Source organism: Oncorhynchus gorbuscha, linkage group LG24, assembly GCF_021184085.1.
Source record: "Oncorhynchus gorbuscha isolate QuinsamMale2020 ecotype Even-year linkage group LG24, OgorEven_v1.0, whole genome shotgun sequence".
NCBI classification, from domain to species: Eukaryota; Metazoa; Chordata; class Actinopteri; order Salmoniformes; family Salmonidae; genus Oncorhynchus; species Oncorhynchus gorbuscha.
The window spans coordinates 443,435-470,117 of record NC_060196.1 but is presented as its reverse complement, the minus strand read 5'-3'; the positions used below and the strand labels follow the sequence as shown (position 1 = coordinate 470,117).

The 26,683-nt window shown below is 43.7% G+C and overlaps 1 pseudogene; it reads left to right on the top strand.

Annotated features, from left to right (window-relative positions):
- The first annotated feature begins 54 nt into the window (after positions 1–54).
- LOC124013249 lies at positions 55–22,343 on the top strand (annotated as a pseudogene).
- The last annotated feature ends 4,340 nt before the right edge of the window (positions 22,344–26,683 follow it).

Below are 26,683 nucleotides of genomic sequence, written 5' to 3'. Positions count from 1 at the left end.
CTGTTAGCTGGAACCAGCCACCAGGATTGGACCAAACCCAACATCAGTACCAGATCTCCTACCACTGTCCAGGGACAGAACTACACATCACTACCACGTCTTCACCCAGCATCAGTCTCTCTGACCTGCAACCTGCTACTCAGTACTCTGTCACTGTCTGCACTGTGCTGGAAAATGGAAAGCAAAGTGAACTGGTGTTCACAACCTTCACCACAAGTAAGGAAGTACCCTACTTAATTTTATCAGCACTACAGTATAAAACACTTGTTATTGTGGAGAGTATTTATAATCACAGCATTCTTTTCCTTTATGTTTAAGTAATAAGGCATGAGAACCTGTGGATTATCGTGTGAATAACTCCTGACTAAGGGCTGTTCTTAGGAGGGTGTTATTCATGATAATTATTGATTTTGAGGTTCTTATTGCTTTTATAAAACGGTTGCCAACAAATTAAAAAAAGATGAACAACATTGTTTTCATTAAAAATGTACTTTTAATGTAACTTAGTTTTATTTAATCCTTTCACCAGATAATATAGTCCAGGTAAAAGACAGTTGTTAGTTACCCTCCTTGCCTCTTCTTGTAAAGTTTTCATTACGAGCCCCTCAGTTGTCTGGTTCTCCTGCTGTTGACTTCTTTATCTTCTCGTGGTCCTGCTCACTGATGGCTGCATGGTGCGTTGCCTTGTCCTTCCCCTGTCGCTGCAGTTTCTTAACGATGCCCACGAAGATGTTGTTGGATGTTGAGTCTTTCATTAGACACCAGGAAAGGCTCAGAGGGGAGTTGTTATATAGCAGTTTAACTGGGTACAGTGTAGGACCCGTGTAGCTGCTCAGCCTGAACATTCCACCCGTAATATTCCTCACACTGCCATAAAACTCCCCTGAATAGTATTCAACCCTTCTTTTGTAGTTGTCTAAAGAGAAAGTTGTTCCCTTTGCATTTAGCCAGAACATGAAACATCTCAGCCCAGTTTGTCTGCTTGACTGTGTTGGTTAATTACGGCTCTTTTCCAGGGAGTCCAGGGGGTTATATAGGATCACTATATTGGATCACTCCAACAGGGTATCCTTCTGTGCTGCAGAATACATTCATAGTAAAGATAATAATAATAATAATAATATATGCCATTTAGCAGACGCTTTTATCCAAAGCGACTTACAGTCATGTGTGCATACATTCATCTCAGATGAATCCCCTGTACCGGGTGGTGCTGAGACTGACCCCCTTAAATAGCTGCCGCCTCATTACTGCCTGTGAATCAGCGTAGAAACATAGCCACAGCTATTCAATAGCTTGGAGCAGCTAACTAGTCTTACCATCTGGGTGCTCTGCTGTCCCCCCATGTGGTTTGCCTCGTGCCATCTGGTCTGGTTTGGGTTTTGTACCTGTTTTAATGACTTTTAGTGACAGTGTACCAACCTGGGTAATGCACAGTTTGGTCTATCAGCATTGCAGCGCTGAGATTGTCTTACTTATCTGTGAGACTTGTCAGTCCAACGGTACCCTCCCAGGTATAGCATTCGGGTTCGGGGACAGTGCCTACCCCACCAGATCGAGAGACTGTGTATGTTTCTCTCTGGTGGATTTGCAGCTCTCCCCCTGAGAATGAGCTAGGTGAGCGAGGCGCACCATATTTCATCTCTCACAGGGAGCAGCAATCTTGCCTAGACTCTTGTGTGTTCCATGGTGAACGAGCTATGCAATGTAGCTAGTTTAACGACAGGTGAAGATTACAGGACTATGCACAGGTATAAACACACTTTCCCTTAATTAAGTCTAGCCAACCTGAACCCCCACGTATATAGCAAGAAATAAGCACTAAACGTGTGTGAGGTAGAATGTCCCTTCACGGACAGTGTATAAGACTAAAGCTGATACTGTAGGTCTTATTATATACTATCATACAGTAGTGTGCAGTGTTTCCTATTGACAGAGTGTTATTACACTGTCGGCTTCCTTTTTTCCACTATTTCCAATGGAAACTCACATCTCAGTTCTATTATAGTCCCTGTGCCCAAGAACACCAAGGTAACCTGCCTGAATAACTACCGACCCGCAGCACTCACATCTGTAGCCAGGAAGTGCTTTGAAAGGCGGGTCATGGCTCACATTAACACCATTATCCCAGAAACCCTAGACCCACTCCAATTTGCATACCTCCCCAACAGATCCACAGATGACAAAAGGAACACGTATGTGAGAATGCTGTTCATTGACTAAGCTCAGCATTCAACAGCACAGCGCTCTGAAAGCTTATCACTAAGCTAAGGATCCTGAGACTAAACACCTACCTCTGCATCTGGATCCTGGACCTCCTGAAGGGCCGCCCCCAGGTGGTAAGTGTAGGCAACAGCACATATGCTACGCTGATCCTCAAGACGGGGTCCCCTCAGGGGTACATGCTCAGTCCCATCCTTTGCTCCCTGTTCACTCAAGAATGCGCGGCCAAGCACGACTCCAACACCATCATTAAGTTTGCTGACGACACAACGGTGGCCGAAGACACATCATGCCACGTGTTACCATTACAGGCTGGTGGTGGTGGTGTGATGGTGAGGGCTGTGTTTTTAGTCCGGGCTCTGGCTGGGCCACTCAAGGACATTCCGAGACTTGTCCCGAAGCCTTTCTTGCATTGTTTTGGGTTTATCAAAATGTGGAAAAAGTCAAGGGGTCTGAATACTTTCCGAAGGCACTTTACAGAGTGTATTGCCATTAGAGGAACGTTTGAATGCCACAGGATATCTGGACATCATTGTCGATCAGGTTCATCCCTTCATGGCAGCAGTGTATCCATCTGCTAATGGATTTGTTCAGCAGGATAATGCCCCATGTCACAAGGCTAGGATTGTGATGTCACAAGGCTAGGATTGTGATGTCACAAGGCTAGGATTGTGATGTCACAAGGCTAGTATTGTGATGTCACAAGGCTAGGATTGTGATGTCACAAGGCTAGGATTGTGATGTCACAAGGCTAGGATTGTGATGTCACAAGGCTAGGATTGTGATGTCACAAGGCTAGGATTGTGATGTCACAAGGCTAGGATTGTCCAGGAATGTTTCCACGAACATGACAGTGAATTCAGCTTACTACAGTGGCCTGCCCAGTCACCAGATCTCAATCCACTGAGATTGACAGGGCCCAACACCATGTAGAGATGGAATGAACTATTCAGAGTAGAGATCCACTACCAGCCAACTTGACACAACCGTGGGAAGCATTGGAGTCAGCCTGGGCCGGCATTGCTCTGGAACTCTTTCTACACCTTATAGAGTCTGTCACCCAATAAATTGAGGCTGTTCTGAGGGAAAAGGGGGGTGCAACTCAATATTAGGAAGGTGTTCTTAATGTTTTGTACAATCAGTGTAAACAGCAACACCATGTAGATGTTATAACCATATATCACTACCACTGTATCATCAAAGGAATTATCTAAGTGAGTTTTAGAGGACTCAGATTTCATACTTGAGTAAAAGTAAAGATACTTAATAGAAAATGACTCAAGTAAAAGTGAACGTCACCCTGTAAAATACTACTTGAGTAAAAGTCTAAAAATATCTGTTTTAAAATGTACTTGAGTACTTTTTCCACCACTGTACTTGTCATACTTGAGTAAAAGTGCAAGTAAATAGTATACATCAAATTACTTATATTAAGCAAACCAGGCGTCACGATTGAATTTAAAAAAATGTACGGTCAATCAGGGGCACCCTCCAACGCTCAGACATCATTTACAAACACAGTATTTGTGTTTAGTGAGTCCGCCAGATTAGAGGCAGTAGGGATGACAATGCGTTACATTGATAGGTGCGTGAATTGGAACATATTGATGTCCTGTCTAAGCATTTGAAATGTAACAAGTACTTTTAGTTGTCAGGGAAAATGTATGGAGTAAAAAGTACATTATTTTCTCTAGGAATGTAGTGGAGTAAAAGTAGTCAAAAATATAAGTAGTAAAGCACTGTACATATACCCTCAAACTACTTAAGTAGTACTTTTAAGTACCACTGCCAGTATATGAATGCTTTCGGTTTCTAGCAAGTTATCTGTATAATTAACCTTGTTTCTTAGGCTACATATGTTAATTAGCTATTTTTAGGACCTTTCTGAGTTGCTTGATAGTTTTTTATTGCTTTACTGGGAGAAGACATCAATGTATTTATAAAGCCCTTTTTACATCAGCCAATATCATAAAGTGCTGTACAGAAACCCAGCCTAAAACCCCAAACAGCGAACAATGCAGATGTAGAAGCATGGTGGCTAGGAAAAACTCCCTAGAAAGGAACCAAGCTCTGAGGGGTGGCCAGTCCTCTTCTGGCTGTGCCAGGTGGAGTACATGGCCATTAAGACCAGATCTTTCTCCAAGATGTTCAAACGTTCATAGATGACCAGCAGGGTCAAATAATAATCACAGTGGTTGTAGAGGGTGCAACAGGTAAGTACATCAGGAGTAAATGTCACTTGGCATTTAGATGTTGAAATAGCAGGTATGGTAGAGAGTTGAAAACAGCAGGTCTGGGACTCGGTGGCATGTTCAGTGAACAGGTCAGTTTTCCATAGCCGCAGGCAGAAGAGTTGAAACTGGTGCAGCAGCACGACCAGGTGGACTGGGGACAGCAAGGAGTCATCAGGACAGGTAGTCCCGAGGCATGGTCCTAGCGCTCAGGTCCTCTGGGAGGGGAGGGAGGATGGGAGAGAGCGAGAATTAGAGGGAGCATACTTAAATTCTCACAGGACACCGGATAATAACACCAGATATAACAAACTGACCCTGGCCCCCCGCCACATAGACTACTGCAGCATAGATCCTAGACACTGAGACGGGGGGTCGGGAGACACTGTGTACCCGGCAGGATATAACCCCATCTTCTTTGCCAAAGCACATCCCCAACACAACCAGAGGGATATCAACAGACCACCAACCTACTACCCCTATAAGTCAGGTTCATAGGCACATGATTACTGCTGACAGTAGCTGTAGGATAAAAATAAGTTACTTACATTACGATTGACAACACCCCTGGGAAAATGTATATTTACAGCAGCATTATGACAGCTCAGCGACACAATGGTAGGGGTTATCTGAGCAGGGCTTGGGTCACTGATAAGTCATTGTCTCAACACGCTCTTGAATTACGAGGACAGGGCCCAGGCACCAAGATGATTCTGATGAATTCTGTCATTCCTGTAGAGCATCTTCTGTTTCCAAAAGGTGTCGAAGTTACCTATAAAAGTTATGCCAACAGGTCTACAGTAGTCTTTTAGCCAGATGTGTAATGCTGAATCTTCTACCGTTGCGGCGGAGCAAATACACAGGGCCTGAAATAACCGGCCGCTTTTTGGAGTCTTTCAGAGTTAGAATCGGCTCTTTAAAATCCAGTTTCAGCAGTTCTGAGCTGCTCTCCTGTCATTTTACCCCAAATGGACTACAAGAGTGTCAGTCCCCGGCAGTTGTCGTAGAACGGTAGGAAGAAGCCCAAATCCTATCTGGTGCTTGTGCACTTTGATTTACGGCCTAGTAACAGTGTCTGCTCAGATAAGATCTGTAGCCAGGTCTGAGAGAAGGACATACATCTGAAGCCTTCTATTTCTCTCTGCCATGTATATATTCCTGCTGTGTGACGTGTTTGCATGATATATTATAGCAGCCATTGTTAGAACAGCATGCCATATGTTACTTTACTTTACGACAATTGCAGCTGTGTGTGTGGTGGAGACAAAGTGTATAGTGATGGTCCTCAACATCATGTTTTAACCAGACATCACTGTAGTCAGCAGAACCTATGGCATCAGTTAATAGCTGGGGAGGGTATTCACAGCCAACCGCTCAGACCAAATCAATTGTTATTTGTCACATGCGCCGTATATCGTGAAATGCTTAATTACAAGCCCTTAACCAACAATGCAGTTTTAAGAAAATACAGTTAAAATATTTTAAAAATATATATATATTTACTATTTTTTTTTTTTTTTAAATCACAAAAAGTAACACACTAAAATAACAATGAGACTATATACAGGGGGCACCGGTACCGAGTCGATGTGCGGGGGTGCATATTAGTAGAGGTAATTTGTGAGTAGCTGCAGTGTAAAAACAAAGGTGGGGGATGGGGGGGTCAATGCAACTAGTCCTGGTGGCCATTTGATTAATTGTTCAGCAGTCTTATGGCTTGGGGGTAGAAGCTGTTAAGAAGCTTTTAGGACCTACACATGGTGCTCCGGTACCTCTTCAAATCAAAATCAAATCAAATTTTATTTGTCACATACACATGGTTAGCAGATGTTAGTGCGAATGTAGCGAAATGCTTGTGCTTCTAGTTCCGACAATGCAGTAATAACCAACAAGTAATCTAACTAACAATTCCAAAACTACTGTCTTATACACAGTGTAAGGGGATAAAGAATATGTACATAAGGATATATGAATGAGTGATGGTACAGGGCAGCATACAGTAGATGGTATCAAGTACAGTATATACATATGAGATGAGTATGTAGACAAAGTAAACAAAGTGGCATAGTTAAAGTGGCTAGTGATACATGTATTACATAAGGATGCAGTCGATGATATAGAGTACAGTATATACGTATGCATATGAGATGAATAATGTAGGGTGAGTAACATTATATAAGGTAGCATTGTTTAAAGTGGCTAGTGATATATTTACATCATTTCCCATCAATTCCCATTATTAAAGTGGCTGGAGTTGGGTCAGTGTCAATGTCAGTGTGTTGGCAGCAGCCACTCAATGTTAGTGGTGGCTGTTTAACAGTCTGATGGCCTTGAGATAGAAGCTGTTTTTCAGTCTCTCGGTCCCCGCTTTGATGCACCTGTACTGACCTCGCCTTCTGGATGATAACGGGGTGAACAGGCAGTGGCTTGGGTGGTTGATGTCCTTGATGATCTTTATGGCCTTCCTGTAACATTGGGTGGTGTAGGTGTCCTGGAGGGCAGGTCGTTTGCCCCCGGTGATGCGTTGTGCAGACCTCACTACCCTCTGGAGAGCCTTACGGTTGAGGGCGGAGCAGTTGCCGTACCAGGCGGTGATACAGCCCGCCAGGATGCTCTCGAATGTGCATCTGTAGAAGTTTGTGAGTGCTTTTGGTGACAAGCCGAATTTCTTCAGCCTCCTGAGGATGAAGAGGTGCTGCTGCGCCTTCATGACGCTGTCTGTGTGAGTGGACCAATTCAGTTTGTCTGTGATGTGTTTGCCGAGGAACTTAAAACTTGCTACCCTCTCCACTACTGTTCCATCGATGTGGATAGGGGGGTGTTCCCTCTGCTGTTTCCTGAAGTCCACAATCATCTCCTTAGTTTTGTTGACGTTGAGTGTGAGGTTATTTTCCTGACACCACACTCAGAGGGCCCTCACCTCCTCCCTGTAGGCCGTCTCGTCGTTGTTGGTAATCAAGCCTACCACTGTTGTGTCGTCCGCAAACTTGATGATTGAGTTGGAGGCGTGCGTGGCCACGCAGTCATGGGTGAACAGGGAGTATAGGAGAGGGCTCAGAACGCACCCTTGTGGGGCCCCCGTGTTGAGGATCAGCGGGGAGGAGATGTTGTTGCCTACCCTCACCACCTGGGGGCGGCCCGTCAGGAAGTCCAGTACCCAGTTGCACAGGGCGGAGTCGAGACCCAGGGTCTCGAGCTTGATGACGAGCTTGGAGGGTACTATGGTGTTGAATGCCGAGCTGTAGTCGATGAACAGCATTCTCACATAGGTATTCCTCTTGTCCAGATGGGTTAGGGCAGTGTGCAGTGTGGTTGAGATTGCATCGTCTGTGGACCTATTTGGGCGGTAAGCAAATTGGAGTGGGTCTAGGCCCTAGACTCTAGGGTGTCAGGTAGGGTGGAGGTGATATGGTCCTTGACTAGTCTCTCAAAGCACTTCATGATGACGGAAGTGAGTGCTACGGGGCGGTAGTCGTTTAGCTCAGTTACCTTAGCTTTCTTTAGAACAGGAACAATGGTGGCCCTCTTGAAGCATGTGGGAACAGCAGACTGGTATAGGGATTGATTGAATATGTCCGTAAACACACCGGCCAGCTGGTCTGCGCATGCTCTGAGGGCGCGGCTGGGGATGCCGTCTGGGCCTGCAGCCTTGCGAGGGTTAACACATTTAAATGTCACCTCGGCTGCAGTGAAGGAGAGACCGCATGTTTTCGTTGCAGGCCGTGTCAGTGGCACTGTATTGTCCTCAAAGTGGGCAAAAAAGTGATTTAGTCTGCCTGGGAGCAAGACATCCTGGTCCATGACTGGGCTGGGTTTCTTCTTGTAGACCGTGATTGACATTTACATTTACATTACATTTAAATCATTTAGCAGACGCTCTTATCCAGAGCGACTGACTGTAGACCCTGCCACATGCCTCTTGTGTCTGAGCCGTTGAATTGAGATTCTACTTTGTCTCTGTACTGACGCTTAGCTTGTTTGATAGCCTTGCGGAGGGAATAGCTGCACTGTTTGTATTCGGTCATGTTACCAGACACCTTGCCCTGATTAAAAGCAGTGGTTCGCGCTTTCAGTTTCACGCGAATGCTGCCATCAATCCACGGTTTCTGGTTAGGGAATGTTTTTAACGTTGCTATGGGAACGACATCTTCAACGCACGTTCTAATGAACTCGCACACCGAATCAGCGTATTCGTCAATATTGTTATCTGATGCAATACGAAACATGTCCCAGTCCACGTGATGGAAGCAGTCTTGGAGTGTGGAGTCAGCTTGGTCGGACCAGCGTTGGACAGACCTCAGCGTGGGAGCCTCTTGTTTAAGTTTCTGTCTGTAGGCAGGGATCAACAAAATGGAGTCGTGGTCAGCTTTTCCCGAAAGGGGGGCGGGGCAGGGCCGTATATGTGTCGCGGAAGTTAGAGTAACAATGATCCAGGGTTTTACCACCCCTGTTTGCGCAATCGATATGCTGATAAAATTTAGGGAGTCTTGTTTTCAGATTAGCTTTGTTAAAATCCCCAGCTACAATGAATGCAGCCTCCGGAAAATGGTTTCCAGTTTGCAAAGAGTTAAATAAAGTTCGTTCAGAGCCATTGATGTGTCTGCTTGGGGGGGATATATACGGCTATGATTATAATCGAAGAGAATTCTCTTGGTAGATAATGCGGTCTACATTTGATTGTGAGGAATTCTAAATCAGGTGAACAGAAGGATTTGAGTTCCTGTATGTTTCCTTCATCACACCATGTCTCGTTAGTCATGAGGCATACGCCCCCGCCACTCTTCTTACCAGAAAGATGTTTGTTTCTGTCGGCGCGATGCGTGGAGAAACCCGTTGGCTGCACCGCCCCGGATAGCGTCTCTCCAGTGAGCCATGTTTCCGTGAAGCAGAGAACGTTAGTCTCTGATGTCCCTCTGGAATGCTACCCTTGCTCGGATTTCATCAACCTTGTTGTCAAACTTGTCGTGCGGTAGAAGCAAGAACAGTCTATAACCTGGGTGACTGGAGTATTTGACACATTTTTGTCCTTCCTCTGACACCACCTGGTATATAGGTCCTGGATGGCAGGAATCTTGGCCCCAGTGATATACTGGGCTGTACGCATTATCCTCTGTAGCACATTAGAGTCAGGTGCAATTGCCATACCAGGCGGTGATACAACTGGTCAGGATGCTCTCGATGGTGTAGAGGACCCATGGCAAATATTTTCAGCTTCAGCTAGCCATTCCTTCATGGTCCTAGGTCTCTGGATTTAGTGACCAATAGATGCACCACTGGGTGGATTAGCTGAGGCAAGATGAGCTGTCCTCTTGATATAGAAGGATACTCTACCGATGTAACATAGCTACTGGACCTCGGGGCTGACATCATCATGATCATAAAGCTGTACTGCAGGAAGATATGTAGCTCCACAATCTCAGAATCAGTCAAATGTAACATCGTAGAGCAGAGGATCATGGGCCCTGATCTTGAGGGACTACATGAGAAGCAGTATCAGCGTTGATGCAGAATTGAGTGGCCCGGAGCCCGGAGCCCGGAGCCCGGAGCCCGGAGCCCGGAGCCCGGAACCCAGAGCTAGCGGTCAGTGTTGACGAAGGAACCAGAACCGTGATGAGTTCCAGTATATTTTCATTGGCTGCTAGCATCAATGTTGAACAGATACTCAGTATGCAGGTAGCATAACATGAGAGGACAAAGCAGTGTTGGTTCTAGTGATGATGACTGATGTTCCATGCTAATTATTTATCTAGGGTTGTATGAGAGTACGGTTAACATGAGTGTCCATAATGCAAACAGAACTTAAGAGATCATGCTTAAAGGGAAGGAACATTTTGTGTATTTCAGACTGAAGAACCCATAAAAGATATCATATGGACCATCTCTGGAAAAGCAGAATGTAAACACAACTATGTTGCCTTAATTTGGACAAAGCTACTGTGAGCATACCAAGTAATTAGGCGTCACTCTAAAGCGGGAAGGTGGAATAAACGAGTCAGGAGTAAGTTTTTCTGATTGAACACGGTTCTCTATTGAGGGTATTTTGTCAACAAAAACATTAACATAATCAATGAAAAATCTTCCAAGGAAAAAACACACATCTTCTTCTCCAGATGAAACAAGAACACAATAGGATAATCTTTAAACTACAACAAACATAAATCACGGGTTTGTCACCTTCTTCGTGGTTCTTTCAGCACAGCTTCTCTCTCTCGGTGGCCATCTTCCAGAGATAGTTTTCCCCCCTCTCTGCTGGTTCCATTCTCTCTTTTATAGGGGAAGGAGAGTATCTCATTAGTACCGTCAGCTGTGCTTAATTGACTCTGGTTACCTTGTCTCCCATGCTTTGTTGGGCTACTTTCCATGAGCCCAGCCTGCCCTCTAGTGGTCCTTCCACATACCTTCCCCCCCAGGACCGAACCGGAGGGTCGGGCGCCAGACGCACCGTCTTGGTCGCGTCGAGACAGCGCGTCTGCATTCCCGTTCCTCGATCCGGCCCTGTGGATGACATGGAAAGAGAACGGTTGTAAAGACAAAAACCATCTGGCTATTCTGTTATTGTTTCTCTTACCAGCCATCCACGTGAGGGGCGCATGGTCAGTAACTAATGCAAACCTCCGACCCAGTAGGTAGTACCGGAGATAATCGAGGGCCCACTTGATGGCTAAGGCCTCTTTCTCTACGGTCGCATACCTCTGTTCCCGATCGCTGAGTTTCCTACTAATGAAGAGAATCGGCTTCTCTGCTTCACCTTCACCCTGAGCTAGTACGGCCCCGAGCCCTGTATCCGAGGCGTCGACCTGCACAATGAACTCTTGTGAGAAGTCCGGAGCCTGTAGAACGGGATCAGAACACAGGTCATCTTTTAACAATTGAAAGGCCTCTTCCGCCTCGTCTTTCCACTCTACCTGGTTTGGCAGGTTTTTCCTGATGAGGTTTGTGAGGGGGTTGGCAATGGTTGCATATCCCGGGATAAAACGGCGATAATATCATGTTATCCCTAAGAAGGCCCGAACGTCTCGCTTGGTCCGGGGTCGAGGCCAGTCACGAATTGCCCTGGTCTTCTCTGCCTGCGGGCGTATTTTCCCATTCCCCACGGTATACCCCAGGTATTCCGCTTCGGACAGGCCCAGGCAGCATTTCCTTGGATTGGCTGTCAACCCTGTGGCTTCCAAACTCACGAGCACCGCCCGTAATCGCAGGAGGTGACTATCCCAGTCCTCGCTGTGGATGACCACATCGTCTATGTACGCCGCTGCATACTCTTGATGGGGCCGTAGAATGGCATCCATGAGGCGTTGGAAGGTTGGAGCCGCTCCGTGCAGTCCGAAGGGCATCCTCACATACCGGAAAAGCCCCTCAGGGGTGACGAAGGCAGTCTTTGGGCGATGCTCCGGAGCCACCGGCACTTGCCAATATCCCTTCGTCAAATCCAGGGTAGTGATGAACTTGGCCTTTCCTAAGCGCTCCAAGAGTTCATCCACGCGGGGCATGGGGTACGCATCGAATGTAGAGATGGCATTCACGCCCCTAAAGTCGTTGCAGAGTCTCATACTACCATCGGCTTTGGGGACCAGGACTATGGGACTGGACCACTAGCTCGTCGAGGGCTCGATCACGCCCATCCTCAACATCTCCCTCACCTCTTTCTTAGCGATGACTCGGCGAGCCTCAGGAATCCTGTAAGGGCGGATATGCACTTTCTTGCCGGGTTCAGTGTGGATATGGTGGAACAGGACATCTGTTTGTCCTGGGAATGGAGAGAATATTCGACCAAAGTTCATAATCAGCTTGTCTAGCTGTCTTGACTGCTCCGGTAGAAGAGTTTGGCCACGGCGCACCTGTGGTAGAGCCTCTTTTTTTTTCTTTGCCCTCCAGGGCCATCAAAGCCACCTCCTCCTCTCGTCCATGGTACGTCTTCAGCAGGTTTATGTGATAGAGTTGGACCTTCTTCCTCTGGTCAGGTTGCTTGATGAGGTAATTGACCGGTGAGACCCTTTTCATTACCTCGTAGGGCCCCCTCCACTGCGCCAGCAAGCGATGTTCGGCCGTGGGCACAAGCACCATCACTTTCTCTCCCATGGTGAACTCACGGGGGGTCGCAGATTTATCATAGGCCCGGCCTTGGGTCCTTTGGGCCTTCTCCATATGCTCCTTGACTATGGGCCACACTGCTGACAGGCTGTCTCTCATCAGGGTAACGTGTTCTATTGTGGATCGAAAGGGGCATGGTTGGGTCTCCCAGGTCTCCTTGGCTAAGTCGAGGATTCCTCGACAGGGTCTGCCATAGAGCAATTCAAACGGAGAGAATCCAGTGGATGCCTGAGGTACTTCTCGCAGGGCAAACATTAAGTGTGGGAGAAGCATGTCCCAGTTTTTCCCGTCTCGGGACACCACTCTTCTCAACATGCTTTTAATTGTTTTGTTCAAGCGTTCACACAACCCATCTGTTTGAGGGTGGAATATGCTTGTACGTATCTGTTGAACCTGATATAACCGACACAAGTCCTTCATCAACCGGGACATCAACGGGGTTCCTTGATCGGTTAAGATCGTCTTGGGAAGGCCCACACGAGAGAACATCAGGAATAACTCCTTGGCAATTCCCTTTGACGACATGTTACGCAGGGGTATGGCCTCCGGGAACTTGGTAGCATAATCTATAACCACTAGGATGTACTCGTGTCCTCTGGCGGATTTTAGGAGGGGTCCTACGAGGTCCATAGCTATGCGTTCAAAGGGAGTCTCTATGATGGGGAGAGGAATCAAAGGGTTACGTAGGTGTGGCCGTGGGGCTGTACGTTGACATTGATCACACGTCTTACAATACCTGGCCACATCTCGGGTGACACGGGGCCAATAGAATCTCTGCATGATTCCGTCAATAGTCTTGTCTCGTGCCAGGTGTCCTCCTAGGACGTGGGAATGGGCTAACTGTAGAACTGTATCCCTGTATGGTCTAGGCACCATTAGTAATTCCTGGTTTTCCCCCCTTCGTCGTACGACCCAGTATAAGAGACCCCGCCTGATTGCATAGTAAGGAAGAGGGGGCTCACCTGATCCGTCGACGTTCCTCCCGTCGATCACCTTCACCTTCCTCATGGCCTCCCTTAGGTCTGGGTCTCTATGCTGCGAGGTGCCGAACTGTCCCTTTAATTCCTGGGGCAGGTCAACCTCAGTAGAGGGATGTGGAGGTTGTTCCACATCCCCATCAGGGGAGACCGAGGAGAATCCCTTCCAGCTTCAAATATATCCCTTAGTGCCTGGTTGCTCCTTCCTTCCTGCGTTGTGTATAACCCTTCACAGGTGTCTTCATCGGTGGTTTCCTGGAATATCTGTCGTAAACGTTGGGTCGCTATTTCTTCCTCTGCTGTAGAGGACGAGGACGCGGCTACGTCTCCTTGTAGTACTACTACCTCGGGCTTGGAGATTCTCTTCTTTCCTGTCCCCCTTCTTCCCGTGCATAACGTCATCTGCCGAAGCTCCTTATATAGGGGACAGTCTCTCCCGATCAATAATGGCACCTTCAGCTGGGGCACTTTCCCTGCCCTGACTGTACACCTTCCTTTTGGAGTGAGAATAGGCAGATTCACAGTGGGGTAATAGTGGGTGTCTCCATGGATACAGGATACGGCTACTTTGTCTGGTAGCAGTGTTGCGGAGGTCATCCGCTCCTCTACTAACGTAACCATACTTCCCGAGTCGAGAATAGCTACCACATCTTGTCCTTCAACTCGCACCGGAATCTCTGAGGCTGGGGCTATCTCTGCTAACCAACAGTGTTGATCCTGCCCCCTTAAAACGGGATGTGTGGGGGTAGGCAGTGACGACTCCGTGACCATGGGCTCATCCTTGCTAGGACATTGTGGGGCATAATGGTTGGGAGGCTGACACTTATAACACCGACCCGGCTGTGTGGTGGCTGACTTCTCCCACCTCCGGAGGGGGCTTGGACGTTTCCGTGGTGGGCGCGCCGGGGTGAGTCGTGGTACGGGATTGGAAGAATCCTTCCGTTCCTCCTTGTCACTTTTTAACAGCTCCCCTGTAGACCGATATGTTTCCACCGCCTGGGCTATGTCGTCGGCTGACAACGGGTTGGCTTGCCCCACAACCCTTTTTAAGTCACTGGGTAATTCTCTCAATATCTTGTCCACTACGAGAGTCTCTATCACATGTCCTACTCCTTTTCCAGGTTCTAGCCACTGTTTCGTTAGTCGTATTAAGGCGAAGATCTGGGCACGGACGGGTTGATCAGCTGTATAGGTCCATTGATGGAACTTTACAGCCCTATCTCTGGCAGTCAGCTGGTACCGGGACAGGATCTCGGTTTTTAGTCGCCCATAGTCCGCAGCCTCGCGGGAATCCAGGTCAAAATAGGCTTCCTGAGCCACCCCGGTCAAAAGAGGAGCTAATGCGCTAGCCCATTCTGTGGGCGGCCACTCTTCCAAGGTGGCCGTCCTTTCGAAGGTCATGAGGAAGGCCTCAATATCATCCTCTTTGGAGAGACGAGGTAAGATGGCGTGAGCAGCCGCTCTTGGCCTAACTCTAGGTTCTTCTCGTCGACTCAGCTGTTGTTGCAGGAGTTCTATGGTTGTCTGCTGTGCCGTGATCAATTGTTGTAGTTGGGCGTTATCCATCGTTCTTGAATGGTTCCTCCGGGTCTTCTGGAAGAATATTAATTTACTCACTTATCCTTGTGTCACTCGTCCACCTAATGCCCGCATCCTCCACCAATGTGAGCGTACCAAGTAATTAGGCGTCACTCTAAAGCGGGAAGGTGGAATAAACGAGTCAGGAGTAAGTTTTTCTGATTGAACACGGTTCTCTATTGAGGGTATTTTGTCAACAAAAACATTAACATAATCAATGAAAAATCTTCCAAGGAAAAAACACATCTTCTTCTCCAGATGAAACAAGAACACAATAGGATAATCTTTAAACTACAACAAACATAAATCACGGGTTTGTCACCGTCTTCGTGGTTCTTTCAGCACAGCTTCTCACTCTCGGTGGCCATCTTCCAGAGATAGTTTTCCTCCGTCTCTGCTGGTTCCATTCTCTCTTTTATAGGGGAAGGAGAGTATCTCATTAGTACCGTCAGCTGTGCTTAATTGACTCTGGTTACCTTGTCTCCCATGCTTTGTTGGGCTACTATCCATGAGCCCAGCCTGCCCTCTAGTGGTCCTTCCACACTACTGAGAGAGGAGATACTCTTCGACATGCATGTTGTCCTCTTTTCTGTAGGCCATGAGATTAGCAGAGAGATGGATCCTGAGCAGACACACAATGAACTGAATCCCTTCTGTTGGCCATGAGATTAGCAGAGAGATGGATCCTGAGCTGACTAGAGAATGAACTGAATCCCTTCTGTAGGCCATGAGATTAGCAGAGAGATGGATCCTGAGCAGACTAGACAATGAACTGAATCCCTTCTGTTGGCCATGAGATTAGAAGAGAGATGGATCCTGAGCGGACTAGACAATGAACTGAATCCCTTCTGTAGTCCATGAGATTAGCAGAGAGATGGATCCTGAGCAGACTAGACAATGAACTGAATCCCTTCTGTAGGCCATGAGATTAGCAGAGAGATGGATCTTGAGCAGACTAGACAATGAACTGATTCCCTTCTGTAGGCCATGAGATTAGCAGATAGATGGATCCTGAGCAGACTAGACAATGAACTGAATCCCTTCTGTAGGCCATGAGATTAGCAGAGAGATGGATCCTGAGCAGACTAGACAATGAACTGAATCCCGTCTGTAGGCCATGAGATTAGCAGAGAGATGGATCCTGAGCAGACTAGACAATGAACTGAATCCCTTCTGTAGGCCATGAGATTAGCAGAGAGATGGATCTTGAGCAGACTAGACAATGAACTGATTCCCTTCTGTAGGCCATGAGATTAGCAGATAGATGGATCCTGAGCAGACTAGACAATGAACTGAATCCCTTCTGTAGGCCATGATAAAGAAACGCTGCACTAAGCTGATGGACATTTGTATTGGAAATTCATACATGGTAATATAACAGAAGACATCATACAGAGAGTAGACAGAATGCTGCACCTCTGCCATGACATACCATCACATAACATAACATACAGTATACTAACAAACCTCCAGAACTGCAACTAAACTGTAGCTATGTATAACCACCTGTACTATCTAATCCTTGATTCATAAAACCAAAATCGCTACTGTCATTAACGTGGTTCCTCAATTATTACACATAATATTTGGATGAGTATTTGGTGTCCAGCTGTTCACTTACATCGGGACACTTTTCATCATCAGGTGATCCAGGAAGTCATTTTCTGACAATATTGCATGTGACGCAACAACAAAGTGAAGGGAAAACAGTGTTTGCGAGGAATGTCAAGAATATTTTGGTGTCTCATTCGACCAACCGCTTGACTTGTAGTAAGAGTGTCCGCACTGTGACTGGTAGGTTGGGAGTTTGATCCTTGGCCGAGTCATACCAAACAGTGTGAAACTGGGACTAAATGAGTCTGTGCTTGGCATTCAGCATTAAGGAGATATATTGAGGGTAAGGCCCTGTGATAGACTGTCTTCCTGACCAGGGCGTGTACACTACCTCTACATCAAGCTGCCTCACGCTACAGAAACAGGACATGTTATTATACCTGTATTCCATGTTGTAATGTATAGAGATACTGATATAGTTCTAGAAACAGGACATGTTGTAATGTATAGAGATACTGATATAGTTCTAGAAACAGGACATGTTGTAATGTATAGAGATACTGATATAGTTCTAGAAACAGGACATGTTGTAATGTATAGAGATACTGATATAGATCTAGAAACAGGACATGTTGTAATGTATAGAGATACTGATATAGATCTAGAAACAGGACATGCTGTAATGTATAGAGATACTGATATAGTTCTAGAAACAGGACATGTTGTAATGTATAGAGATACTGATATAGATCTAGAAACAGGACATGTTGTAATGTATAGAGATACTGATATAGTTCTAGAAACAGGACATGTTGTAATGTATAGAGATACTGATATAGATCTAGAAACAGGACATGTTATTGTACCTTTATTCCATGTTGTAATGTATACAGATACAGATATAGATCTAGAAACAGGACATGTTGTAATGTATAGAGATACTGATATAGTTCTAGAAACAGGACATGTTGTAATGTATAGAGATACTGATATAGATCTAGAAACAGGACATGTTATTGTACCTTTATTCCATGTTGTAATGTATACAGATACAGATATAGATCTAGAAACAGGACATGTTGTAATGTATAGAGATAGTGATATAGATCTAGAAACAGGACATGTTGTAATGTATAGAGATACTGATATAGTTCTAGAAACAGGACATGCTGTAATGTATAAAGATACTGATATAGATCTAGAAACAGGACATGATGTAATGTAAAGAGATACTGATATAGATCTAGAAACAGGACATGCTGTAATGTATAGAGATATAGATCTAGAAACAAGACATGTTGTAATATATAGAGATACTGATATAGATCTAGAAACAGGACATGTTGTAATGTATAGAGATACTGATATAGATCTAGAAACAGGACATGTTGTAATGTATATAGATACTCATATAGTTCTAGAAACAGGACATGTTATTGTACCTTTATTCCATGTTGTAATGTATAGAGATACTGATATAGATCTAGAAACAGGACATGTTGTAATGTATATAGATACTCATATAGTTCTAGAAACAGGACATGTTATTGTACCTTTATTCCATGTTGTAATGTATAGAGTTACTGATATAGATCTAGAAACAGGACATGTTGTAATGTATAGAGATAATGATATAGTTCTAGAAACAGGACATGTTGTAATGTATAGAGATACTGATATAGTTCTAGAAACAGGACATGTTGTAATGTATAGAGATAATGATATAGATCTAGAAACAGGACATGTTGTAATGTATAGAGATACTGATTCTGTAGCTCAGTTGGTAGAGCATGGCGCTTGTAACGCCAGGGTAGTGGGTTCGATCCCCGGCACCACCCATACGTAGAATGTATGCACACATGACTGTAAGTCGCTTTGGATAAAAGCGTCTGCTAAATGGCATATATTATTATTATATTTATTATATTATTATATTATTATTATATATTATATAGATCTAGAAACAGGACATGATGTAATGTAAAGAGATACTGATATAGATCTAGAAACAGGACATGTTGTAATGTAAAGAGATGCTGATATAGTTCTAGAAACAGGACATGTTGTAATGTAAAGAGATGCTGATATAGTTCTAGAAACAGGACATGTTGTAATGTAGAGATACTGATATAGTTCTAGAAACAGGACATGTTGTAATGTATAGAGATACTGATATAGATCTAGAAACAGGACATGTTGTTGTACCTTTATTCCATGCTGTAATGTATAGAGATACTGATATAGATCTAGAAACAGGACATGCTGTAATGCATATAGATACTGATATAGATCTAGAAACAGGACATGCTGTAATGTAGAGAGATACTGATATAGATCTAGAAACAGGACATGCTGTAATGTAGAGAGATACTGATATAGATCTAGAAACAGGACATGCTGTAATGTATAGAGATACTGATATAGATCTAGAAACAGGACATGCTGTAATGTAGAGAGATACTGATATAGATCTAGAAACAGGACATGCTGTAATGTAGAGAGATACTGATATAGATCTAGAAACAGGACATGTTGTAATGTATAGAGATACTGATATAGATCTAGAAACAGGACATGCTGTAATGTAGCGATACTGATATAGATCTAGAAACAGGACATGTTATTGTACCTTTATTCCATACTGTAATGTAGAGATACTGACATAGCTCTATCACAATAAACAGTTTGCTGACAATTTCTCCATTGAATGGATATTTTGTTGGTGTTGCTGTAAAATTGCAGTAAAATGACCCTACCTTATCTGATATCATAATAGCCCCCTGAGGATTTATTAATAATAATAATAATAATATATGCCATTTAGCAGACGCTTTTATCCAAAGCGACTTACAGTCATGTGTGCATACATTCTACGTATGGGTGGTCCCGGGAATCGAACCCACTACCCAATGGATTCACAGCTCATAAGGTATCTGAATTCACACACTCTCTTTCATTTCTGTGAGTCACTGTGTCTCAGAGATGGTCTGCCTCTGCCTGCTTTAACTTCATCCAAAGTATTGTGTAAAACACCTGTTAGTCTGCTTTTCTGCTACATGTTGAAGAGGATTTGTAATCATGGCTTTCTTTTCATTTCTATTTACAGGATCCTGTCTCAAGGAGCTGTTGTCAAAGGCTGGACTAGAAGATCATTATGAAAACAAGCTGACGTTAAGTACTTTCCTTGAGATAAATGCTGATACTACATCAGATGAACCTCTTACCACTATGCAGTCACTTCCAGGGGCCTTCCTGAAGAAGTTAATGATGGCAAATGTGAATGCAAGGAGTGTTAAATGTCTGACCACTGACCAGGAGGTTTCCTATTGTGGTATAGACAACCTGGACACTGACTCTGATAGCAGCGATGTCATTAATCCACTGGACCTGATAACTGCCCTGTTTCTGTGCTCAGATGGTTTCCTGCAGCAGGAGATGGTCCAGAAAATGTCCATGTGTCAGTTTGCTGTTCCTCTTCTGCTGCCCAACTGTGACACAAAACAAAGCACTTTGATGCTGTGGGCCTTGAGGGACATAGTGAGGAAGTTTAGACCCTCTTCCCAAACATCCACAAAGGCTTTTGTGGAAGAGAGAATTGTTGTCTCTGATATTCCTATGGTGTCCTTTGTTAGGCTAGGAGAGAGTAGCTTGTCCAAGTCTCAGATCTTGAACAAGTTGCTTAGTAACCCTCAACAGTACCATGACACTTTTGTTCATGATGATATGGAATGTGGAGATGTCCCTCGGCAAATCTCAAATGGTCTGGTTGAAATCAGCTGGTACCTTCCATGTGGGAACAGAAACATAGACATGTTCACTAAGCCTATGGTGGTGGCCAATCTCAGAGGAGACATCAGGTCCTTTGAAACACAGTTCTCCTTTCTGTGTCAAACATCAGCTGCAGTTTACATTTTCACTGATGATTTAAAGGCATATCTCAATTTGTTGAAAAGCAAAAACACAAAAGCAGAGATATTTCTGGTCGTCAACTCTCAAAGAAAATCGTTCAGAGTAGACACATTAAAACAAATGATCACAAACTGCAGTATCAATGACCAAAATGTGATTGTCAAGAAAAGAAAACGATGCAGAATTTGTCAAAACCCTGCAATCATCTGTTGGTGACATCATTGAAAATAGTCCATACCGGTTGACAGTGGAAAACATGACTGACATAGCTCGTCACAGTGGGATTCTGGTTGATGAAGACTGCCATGACTGTCAGAGTGCCAGGAAGATGGCAGATGAAATCACCAGCAACATCAGAGACACAGTCAAATTTAAAGACAAACAGCTACCCTTACAAGGGCAAATCTGGAAAGAGCTTTCCCAGTTGGAGAAAGAGAGATGTAGACTGAGAAAACAAGGGGGTCAAGACATTGAACACTACAGGAGATCTCTGAAGGAGAAGGAGGAAGAGCTGAGAAAGAAACAATATACATTTTACATGTCAGATGCAATGAAAAGCTTCATTTTAGGATTGTCAGGTTCAGGAGCGGAGCGTTCCTATTTCCTCAAATGGATGTGGATAAATCTGGACAATCTGTCACGTCAGAACCTGTCTGCTTTGCGGGACCAGTACAAAGATCTTTGCCAACATTCTCCTGAGAGAAAAGACGACATTAAAGATTTGGATAAGCAATTATCTGACTGTTCCTTGGGTCTTGAACACTTCCTGCGTGAGTTGAGCCAGTTATATGAAGCTGCCTGCTCCCTCCCTGAATACAGCCCTCAAAGGGAACAGATGGAGAATCTCCCTGGATTGTGTGCTCAGATGCTGTTGGATGGTTTCCCCATTGAGCTTGTGGATGGAGATGCATCAAATATCCCTCTGAGATGGATATCAGCTGTTCTGACTCGGCTGCATAATCTTGTGGACTCTAACAGCAAGATCCGGGTTGTGACAGTTTTAGGGGACCAAGGTACTGGGAAGTCCACTCTCCTCAACACCATGTTTGGGGTTCAGTTTGCTGTCAGCAGTGGAAGATGCACCAGAGGGGCCTTCATGCTACTGATTAAAGTCAACAAAGAACTCAAGGAGGAACTGAAATGTGACTTCATCATGGTGATTGACACAGAGGGGTTGAAATCACCAGAGTTGGCTCAACTTGATAAACACTATGAACATGACAATGAACTGGCCACACTGGTGATAGGACTCAGTGATGTCACTATCATCAACATGTCCATGGAAAACAACACAGAGATGAAAGACATTCTGCAGATTGTTGTTCATGCTTTTATCAGGATGAAAGAAGTGGGGAAGAAGCCAGTATGTCATTTTGTGTACCAAAACATGTCAGACATGTCTGCTCATGACAACAACATGAGAGAACGGAAGAAGTTGTTGGAACAGTTGAATGAAATGACCCAGGCAGCAGCCAGAATGGAGAAGAAGGAGAATATCACTAAGTTCACTGATGTGATGGAGTATGATCCAGACACAAGCAGCTGGTACATCCCAGGACTCTGGCATGGGACTCCTCCGATGGCTCCAGTCAATGCTGGATACAGTGAGGCTGTGTATGATTTAAAAAAGAGCTTGATGCCAGACTTAATCAAATGCCAGAGTAATGATGACATGACACATTTCCTGAAGTGGACAGAAAGCTTGTGGGAGTCTGTCAAATTGGATAAATGAATTTTCAGTGTCAGAAACAGCTTGGTTGCAGATGCATACACCAGTTAATGCTTTAAGTACAATGGTTGGAACGGTCCTTCAAGAAGGACATTTATTCCTGGATAATGGGTGCTGAAAGCAGAATGTAAAACCAATCCAAACCCCCAAATGAGCATCTGAAATGTGCTGAAGGACTTGTCCTGTCATCCCAATGGTGGAAGCAGCTTATTACCGTCACTAGGACAGCAGAACCCCTGCCCATCAGGTTCTAAGTGTTCTAAGTTACCAGTTAGAATAGTAGAATACACAAGGTGCAATTTAGAAATGTGGTTTTATATCAGCAGGTTTTCTCTTGTTATGTAAGTCATTGGCAGTCAGTCATTTAGCCCATGTCAGCAAAACATTTTTAGATTGCTAAGTTAGTTTAGCAGCCAGCTATCTAAACTATTATGGTTGAATTACATGCTGGGGGGAACTATTGTTTTTGTATGTCAGTCTAACTCAGATATTATATTAAAAACTGCAACCATTTTTCTCCAACCTACTGCAATATGTGTAGAATTCCAGCAAACTTGCTTTAAAATTGTCACATTTTCTCTACACCCCATGGCAAAAGGTGTGAAATTGCACGAAGTTGACAAAAAAAGTGTACAAAATGTATCTCTGCTGTCAAAATGCAATACATTTTATTGTATGGATGTGGGTATACAGACCTTCGAGCAACTGCGGTCCCTTATGAGATAGTTGTGTGGCCCATCCCTGGTCTATGGCATGGAAAGAGCAGGTGTCCTTAATGTTTTGTATACTCAGTGTATACAGTCAGGATGGAAAAACGCTTTCAGTGGATAAGACTGACAGATACCTGCAGTACAGGAAGGAAGGAGTTATACCATACATACTGTAGACTGACAGATACCTGCAGTACAGGAAGGAAGGAGATATACCATACATACTGTAGACTGACAGATACCTGCAGTATAGGAAGGAAGGAGGAGTTATACCATACATACTGTAGACTGGCAGATACCTGCAGTATAGGAAGGAAGGAGATATACCATACATACTGTAGACTGACAGATACCTGCAGTATAGGAAGGAAGGAGGAGTTATACCATACATACTGTAGACTGACAGATACCTGCAGTATAGGAAGGAAGGAGGAGTTATACCATACATACTGTAGACTGACAGATACCTGCAGTATAGGAAGGAAGGAGTTATACCATACATACTGTAGACTGACAGATACCTGCAGTATAGGAAGGAAGGAGGAGTTATACCATACATACTGTAGACTGACAGATACCTGCAGTATAGGAAGGAAGGAGGAGTTATACCATACATACTGTAGACTGACAGATACCTGCAGTATAGGAAGGAAGGAGTTATACCATACATACTGTAGACTGACAGATACCTGCAGTATAGGAAGGAAGGAGTTATACCATACATACTGTAGACTGACAGATACCTGCAGTATAGGAAGGAAGGAGGAGTTATACCATACATACTGTAGACTGACAGATACCTGCAGTATAGGAAGGAAGGAGTTATACCATACATACTGTAGACTGACAGATACCTGCAGTATAGGAAGGAAGGAGGAGTTATACCATACATACTGTAGACTGGCAGATACCTGCAGTATAGGAAGGAAGGAGATATACCATACATACTGTAGACTGACAGATACCTGCAGTATAGGAAGGAAGGAGGAGTTATACCATACATACTGTAGACTGACAGATACCTGCAGTATAGGAAGGAAGGAGATATACCATACATACTGTAGACTGACAGATACCTGCAGTATAGGAAGGAAGGAGTTATACCATACATACTGTAGACTGACAGATACCTGCAGTATAGGAAGGAAGGAGGAGTTATACCATACATACTGTAGACTGACAGATACCTGCAGTATAGGAAGGAAGGAGGAGTTATACCATACATACTGTAGACTGACAGATACCTGCAGTATAGGAAGGAAGGAGGAGTTATACCATACATACTGTAGACTGACAGATACCTGCAGTATAGGAAGGAAGGAGGAGTTATACCATACATACTGTAGACTGACAGATACCTGCAGTATAGGAAGGAAGGAGGAGTTATACCATACATACTGTAGACTGACAGATACCTGCAGTATAGGAAGGAAGGAGGAGTTATACCATACATACTGTAGACTGACAGATACCTGCAGTATAGGAAGGAAGGAGGAGTTATACCATACATACTGTAGACTGACAGATACCTGCAGTATAGGAAGGAAGGAGGAGTTATACCATACATACTGTAGACTGACAGATACCTGCAGTATAGGAAGGAAGGAGGAGTTATACCATACATACACAATCAATCAAATGTTATTAATAAATCCCTTTTTACATCAGCAGATAATTATACACAAACCCAGCCTAATCCCCAAACAGCAGGAAATGCAGATGTAGAGTCACAGTGGCTAGAACAAACTCCCTAGAGAGGCAGGAACCTAGGAAGAAACCTAGAGAGGAACCAGGCTCTGAGGGGTGGCCAGTCCTCTTCTGTCTGTGCCGGGTAGAGATTATATTCATACTGTTGACTACTAGTTGACTTGGACTTGAGTATAGTCTTCAATCACAATGTTAGAGAAATATATTCACAATTGTTTTTAGAACCATCTTGATTAGAAGTGAATGTAGATCATGTCCATTGTAATTACAACAAGTATATCAGTGCTAGTTAGAAGTGTAACTCTGTAAAAATTAAGTAAAGGTCATTTTATTTGGTTGATATTGTGTATTGTCTTTGATTTGATTCAGTTTGATATTGTATGTCATTCATTTAGTCTTTGAAAGACCAGCCCAATGATGGGCTGAAGGGGATCCCAACGTCATGTAGAATGTACATCATGTTATTGTCAATGGTCCGTTAGAGTTTTATACCTATGGAGATGTGATTATGTTTAGATTACCATGACAACACGCCTCTGAAACGGATGCATACATTCTGTACCTCGGAAAAGGCTTTTTTAGTCCTGGTCTTCGTCTGATACAACTGGGATGTATTGTATTAAGGGCTACTGTAGCTGCGTGCTAAAAGATTATGTAACAAGTTCATTATTATTTTGTTTATTTTTGTCAGTTTTGTCAAACGTAAAGAATGTGTTTACCTCTGATTTAATAAAGAAATTGCAGCATTATTTTACTGTAGGAAAATGCATGTAACATTCTATGATTCCTCTCCCAAACATCAAACTAACAAGGATGTATAGTTCAACATTTATTGTTTAACAAAAAATGTTATTGACACAAAGTTATTTTTAATTCATTCCCTTTTAGGAAATTAAATACATAAATAATCAAATGTATGAAACTACTTGAATGAACATTTATTGTAATTCTAATGAATTACATCATGATTATATAATCAGACAGTTGCACTGTTCTTAGTATCTGATCAATAATCTGAAAAGAATGTACAATTTGTCAATAAATCAGCATTTGTTAAAGATGCAGTCCGGGATCTACTTCAGGATTGGTGGGTCCCCTGCGGAATGGTTGAGCTAACGTGCGCTAATGTGATTAGCATGAGGTTGTAAGTAACAAGAACATTTCCCAGGACAGACATATCTAATATTGTCAGAAAGCTTAAATTCTTGTTAATCTAACTGCACTGTCCAATTTACAGTAGCCAATACAGTGAAGGAATACCATGCTATTGTTTGAGGAGAGTGCACAGTTTTGAACATGAAAAGTTACTAATAAACAAATCAGGCACATTTGGGCAGTCTTGATACAACATTTTGAACAGATGCAATGGATCAGTCTGAAACTTTGCACATACACTGGCCATCTAGTGGCCAAAACCTAAATTGCAGCTGTGCTGGAATAATACCTTATGGCCTTTCTCTTGCATTTCAAAGATGACGGTGAAAATTAAAAAAAACTGTTATTTTTTTCTATGTATTATCTTTTACCAGATCTAATGTGTTTTATTCTCCTAGATTCCTTTCAAATTTCCACAAACTTCAGTGTTTCATTTCAAATGATACCAAGAATATGCATATCCTTTCTTCATGGCCTGAGCTACAGGCAGTTAGATTTTGGTATGAAATTTTAGGCAACATTTTTTTTTAAAGGGGCCGGTCCTTAAGAGGAGCACCCCCAATTCGTAATATGTATATATGTATACATACATACACACACACACACATATATATGTATGTGTGTGTATATATGTGTGTGTGTGTGTATATATATATATATTTATACATGTACACATATATGTACATATATATATATATACACATACATATATATACAGTTGAAGTCGGAAGTTTACATACACTTAGGTTGTCGTTATTAAAACTCGTTTTTCAATCACTCCACAAATTTCTTGCGACTCCAATCCCGTATCCGGGAGCG